Source organism: Schistocerca gregaria, unplaced genomic scaffold, assembly GCF_023897955.1.
Source record: "Schistocerca gregaria isolate iqSchGreg1 unplaced genomic scaffold, iqSchGreg1.2 ptg000437l, whole genome shotgun sequence".
In the NCBI taxonomy this organism is placed as follows: domain Eukaryota; kingdom Metazoa; phylum Arthropoda; class Insecta; order Orthoptera; family Acrididae; genus Schistocerca; species Schistocerca gregaria.
This window is the reverse complement of record NW_026061860.1, coordinates 2,283,182-2,289,364: the sequence shown is the minus strand read 5'-3', so window position 1 is coordinate 2,289,364 and position 6,183 is coordinate 2,283,182. Positions and strand designations below refer to the sequence as shown.

The 6,183-nt window shown below is 43.4% G+C and overlaps 1 non-coding gene across 1 annotated transcript; it reads left to right on the top strand.

The window, feature by feature from the left end:
* Positions 1–200: 200 nt before the first annotated feature.
* Positions 201–274, top strand: Trnas-cga (transfer RNA serine (anticodon CGA)). The gene has a single exon. It is a non-coding gene; the product is annotated as a tRNA-Ser (tRNA).
* The last annotated feature ends 5,909 nt before the right edge of the window (positions 275–6,183 follow it).

Genomic DNA, 6,183 nt, shown 5'->3' with positions numbered 1-6,183 from the left:
ATATCAGCGCACACTCCGCTGCAGAGTGTAAATCTCATTCTGGAAACATCCCCCAGGCTGTGGCTAAGCCATGTCTCCGCAATATCCTTTCTTTCAGGAGTGCTAGTTCTGCAAGGTTCGCAGTAGAGCTTCTGTAAAGTTTGGAAGGTAGGAGACGGATACTGGCAGAAGTAAAGCTGTGAGTACCGGACGTGAGTCGTGCTTCGGTAGCTCAGTTGGTAGAGCACTTGCCCGCGAAAGGCAAAGGTCCCGAGTTCGAGTCTCGTTTGGGGCACACAGTTTTAATCTGTCAGGAAGTTTCATATCAGCGCACACTCCGCTGCAGAGTGAAAATCTCATTCTGGAAACATCCCCCAGGCTGTGGCTAAGCCATGTCTCCGCAATATCCTTCCTTTCAGGAGTGCTAGTTCTGCAAGGTTCGCAGAAGAGCTTCTGTAAAGTTTGGAAGGTAGGAGACGGATACTGGCAGAAGTAAAGCTGTGAGTACCGGACGTGAGTCGTGCTTCGGTAGCTCAGTTGGTAGAGCACTTGCCCGCGAAAGGCAAAGGTCCCGAGTTCGAGTCTCGGTCGGGCACACAGTTTTAATCTGTCAGGAAGTTTCATATCAGCGCACACTCCGCTGCAGAGTGAAAATCTCATTCAGGAAACATCCACCAGGCTGTGGCTAAGCCATGTCTCCGCAATATCCTTTCTTTCAGGAGTGCTAGTTCTGCAAGGTTCGCAGAAGAGCTTCTGTAAAGTTTGGAAGGTAGGAGACGGATACTGGCAGAAGTAAAGCTGTGAGTACCGGACGTGAGTCGTGCTTCGGTAGCTCAGTTGGTAGAGCACTTGCCCGCGAAAGGCAAAGGTCCCGAGTTCGAGTCTCGGTCGGGCACACAGTTTTAATCTGTCAGGAAGTTTCAATCTGGCTTTAAGTCAATTCCATAACAAATGACGATAACGATCGGATTTCTCAGGTTTTTACTACATATGAACTCTTTTCACATTCTCCCGTGCAACGCGGCTGCAAGTCCGCCTTTCATGCTGAATCTTACGGTCATAGCTCATGTCCAAGGCACCAAAGCAAGCTAAAAAGTCAATAATCGATACCTAAAACTTGAATTGTACTACTTCTTACTGGCTATTACATCAACGTAGAAGCTTCATCCGTGTTCTACTATGGTATTTCTAGTGTCTCCGCATACCGCAGCACGCGACATATCTTTGCAGACGATAAGTACAACCGTTTCAGAGAGATGGGCGGACAGTGTGACGATCTGGCTTTAAGTCGATTCGATAACAAATGAAGAAAACGGACGGATTTCTCGTTTTTCTACTACATATGAACACTTTTCACATTCTCCCGTGCAACTCGGCTGCTAGTCCTCCTTTCATGAAGAACCTTGAGGTCCTAGCTCATGTCCAAGGAAGCAAAGCCAGCTAAAAAGTCAATAATAGATACCTAAAACTGGAATTGTACTACTTCTTACTGGCTATTACATCAACTTAGAAGCTTTGTCTGTGTTCTACTATGGTGCTTTTAGTGTCACCACATACCGCACCACGCGACATAGCTTTGCAGACGATAAGTACAACCGTTTCAGAGAGAATAGCGGCCAATGTGACGATCGGGCTTTAAGTCGATTCAATAACAAATGACAAAAACGGACAGATTTCTCAGGTTTTTACTACATATGAACACTTTTCACATTCTCCCGTGCAAGTCGGCTGCTAGTCCTCCTTTCATGCAGAATCTTAGGGTCCTAGCTCATGTCCAAGGCACCAAAGCCAGCTAAAAGTCAATAATCGATGCCTAAAACGTGAATTGTACTACTTCTTACTGGCTATTACATCATCTTAGAAGCTTCATCTGTGTTCTACTATGGTGCTTTTAGTGTCTCCACATACCGCAGCACGCGACATAGCTTTGCAGACGATAAGTACAACCGTTTCAGAGAGAAGAGTGACCAATGTCACGACCTGGCTTTAAGTCGATTCGATAACAAATGACGATAACGAACGGATTTCTTAGGTTTTTACTACATATGAACACTTTTCACATTCTCCCGTGCTACTCGGCAGCTAGTCCTCCTTTCACGCAGAATCTTAATGTCCTAGCTCTTGTCCAAGGCACCAAAGCCAGCTAAAAAGTCAATAATCGATACCTAAAACTTGAAATTTGCTATTTCTTACTGGCTATTACATCAACTTAGAAGCTTCATCTGTGTTCTACTATGGTGCTTTTAGTGTCACCGCATACCGCAGCACGCGACATAGCTTTGCAGACTATAAGTACAACCGTTTCAGAAAGAAGAGCGGCCAATGTGACGATCTGGCTTTAAGTCGATTCCATAACAAATGACGAAAACGGACGGATTCCTTAGGTTTTTACTACATATGAACACTTTTCACATTCTCCCGTGCAACTCAGCTGCTAACCCTCCTTTCATGCAGAATCTTAAGGTCCTAGCTCATGTCCAAGGCACCAAAGCCAGCTAAAAGTCAATAATCGATAATTAAAACTGGTATTGTACTAATTCTTACTGGCTATTACATCAACTTAGAAGCTTCATCCGTGTTCTACTATGGTATTTTTAGTGTCTCGGCATACCGCAGCACGCGACATAGCTTTCAGACGATAAGTACAACCGTTTCAGAGAGAAGAGCGGCCAATGTGACGATCTGGCTTCAAGTCGATTCAATAACAAATGACAAAAACGGACGGATTTCTTAGGTTTTTACTGCATATGAACACTTTTCACATTCTCCCGTGCAACTCGGCTGCTAGTCCTCCTTTCATGCAGGATCTTAAGGTCCTAGCTCATGTCCAAGGCACCAAAGCCAGCTAAAAGTCAATAATCGATGATTAAAACTTGAGTTGTACTACTTCTTACTGGCTATTACATCAACTTAGAAGCTTCATCTGTGTCCTACTATGGTGATTTTAGTGTCTCCGCATACCGCAGCACGCGACATAGATTTGCAGACGATAAGTACAACCGTTTCAGAGAGAAGAGCGGCCAATGTGACGATCTGGCTTTAAGTCGATTCGATAACAAATGACGAAAACGGACGGATTTCTCAGGTTTGTACTACATATGAACACTTTTCACATTCTCCCGATCAACTCGGCTGCTAGTCCTCAATTCATGCACAATCTTAAGGTCCTAGCTCATGTCCAAGGTACCATAGCCAGCTAAAAAGTCAATAATCGATACCTAAAACTTGAATTGTACTACTTCTTACTGGCTATTACATCATCTTAGAAGCTTCATCTGTGCTCTACTATGGTGCTTTTAGTGTCTCCGAATACCGCAGCACGCGTCATAGCTTTGCAGACGATAAGTACAACCGAATCAGAGAGAAGAGCGGCCAATGTGACGATCTGGCTTTAAGTCGATTCGATAACAAATGACGAAAATGGACGGATTTCTCAGGTTAATACTACATATTAACACATTTCACATTCTCCCATGCAACTTTTCTGCTAGCCCTCCTCTCATGCAGATTCGTAAGGTCCTAGCTCATGTCCAAGGCACCAAAGCAAGCTAAAAAGTCAATAATCGATACCTAAAACTTGAATTGTATTACTTCTTACTGGCTATTACATCAACTTAGAAGCTTCATCTGTGTCCAACTATGCTGATTTTAGTGTCTCCGCATACCGCAGCACACGACATAGCTTTGCAGACGATAAGTACAACCGTTTCAGAGAGAAGAGCGGCCAATGTGACGATCTGGCTTTAAGTCGATTCGATAACAAATGACGAAAACGGACGGATTTCTCAGGTTTTTACTACGTATGAACACTTTTCACATTCTCCAGTTCAACTCTGCTGCTAGTCCTCCATTCATGCGGAATCTTAAGGTCCTAGCTCATGTCCAAGGCACCAAAGCCAGCTAAAAAGTCAATAATCGATACCTAAAACTTGAATTGTACTACCTCTTACTGGCTATTACTTTAACTTAGAAACTTCATCTGTGTTCAACTATGGTGCTTTTAGTGTCTCCGAATACCGCAGCACGCGACATAGCTTTGCAGACGATAAGTACAACCGATTCAGAGAGAAGAGCGGCCAATGTGACGATCTGGCTTTAGGTCGATTCGAAAACAAATGACGAAAACGGACGTATTTCTCAGGGTTTTACTACATATGAACACTTTTCACATTCTCCCGTGCATCTTGGCTGCTAGTCCTCCTTTCATGCAGAATCTTAAGGTCCTAGCCATGTCCAAGGCACCAAAGCCAGCTAAAAGTCAATAATCGATGCCTAAAACTTGAATTGTACTACTTCTTACTGGATATTACATCAACTTAGAAGCTTCATCCGTGTTCTACTATGGTATTTTTAATGTCTCCGCATACCGCAGCACGCGACATAGCTTTACAGACGATAAGTACAACCGTTTCAGAGAGATGGGCGGACAGTGTGACGATCTGGCTTTAAGTCGATTCGATAACAAATGACGAAAACGGACGGATTTCTCGGGTTTTTAGTACATATGAACACTTTTCACATTCTCCCGTGCAACTCGGCTGCTAGTCCTCCTTTCATGCAGAATCTTAAGGTCCTAGCTCATGTCCAAGGCACCAAAGTCAGCTAAAAAGTCAATAATCGATACCTAAAACTTGAATTGTACTACTTCTTACTGGCTATTACATCATCTTAGAAGCTTCATCTGTATTCTACTATGGTGCTTTTAGTGTCTCCGCATACCGCAGCACGCGACTTAGCTTTGCAGACGATAAGTACAACCGTTTCAGAGAGAAGAGCGGCCAATGTGACGATCTGGCTTTAAGTCGATTCGATAACAAATGAAGAAAACAGACGGATTTCTCAGGTTTTTACTACATATGAACACTTTTCACATTCTCCCGTGCAATTCGGCTGCTAGTCCTCCTTTCATGCAGAATCTTAAAGTCCTAGCTCATGTCCAAGGCACCAAAGCCAGCTAAAATGTCAATAATCGATATCTAAAATTTCAATTGTACTACTTCTTACTAGCTATTACATCAACTTAGAAGCTTCATCTGTGTTCTACTATGCTGCTTTTAGTGTCTCCGCATACTGCAGCACGCGACATAGCTTTGCAGACGATAAGTACAACCGTTTCAGAGAGATGGGCGGACAATGTGACGATCTGGCTTTAAGTCGATTCGATAACAAATGACGAAAACGGACGTATATTTCGGGTTTTTACTACATATGAACACTTTTCACATTCTCCCGTGCAACTCGGCAGCTAGTCCTCCTTTCACGCAGAATCTTAAGGTCCTAGCTCTTGTCCAAGGCACCAAAGCCAGCTAAAAAGTCAATAATCGATACCTAAAACTTGAAATTTGCTACTTCTTACTGGCTATTACATCAACTTAGAAGCTTCATCTGTGTTCTACTATGGTGCTTTTAGTGTCACCGCATACCGCAGCACGCGACATAGCTTTGCAGACTATAAGTGCAACCGTTTCAGAAAGAAGAGCGGCCAATGTGACGAACTGGCTTTAAGTCGATTCCATAACAAATGACGAAAACGGACGGATTTCTCAGGTTTTTACTACATATGAACACTTTTGACATTCTCCCGTTCAACTCGGCTGCTAGTCCTCCATTCATGCACAATCTTAAGGTCCTAGCTCATGTCCAAGGTACCAAAGCCAGCTAAAAAGTCAATAATCGATACCTAAAACTTGAATTGTACTACTTCTTACTGGCTATTACATCATCTTAGAAGCTTCATCTGTGTTCTACTATGGTGCTTTTAGTGTCTCCGAATACCGCAGCACGCGACATAGCTTTGCAGACGATAAGTACAACCGATTCAGAGAGAAGAGCGGCCAATGTGACGATCTGGCTTTAAGTCGATTCGATAACAAATGACGAAAATGGACGGATTTCTCAGGTTAATACTACATATTAACACATTTCACATTCTCCCATGCAACTTTTCTGCTAGCCCTCCTCTCATGCAGATTCGTAAGGTCCTAGCTCATGCCCAAGGCACCAAAGCAAGCTAAAAAGTCAATAATCGATACCTAAAACTTGAATTGTACTACTTCTTACTGGCTATTACATCAACTTAGAAGCTTCATCTGTGTCCAACTATGCTGATTTTAGTGTCTCCGCATACCGCAGCACACGACATAGCTTTGCAGACGATAAGTACAACCGTTTCAGAGAGAAGAGCGGCCAATGTGACGATCGGGC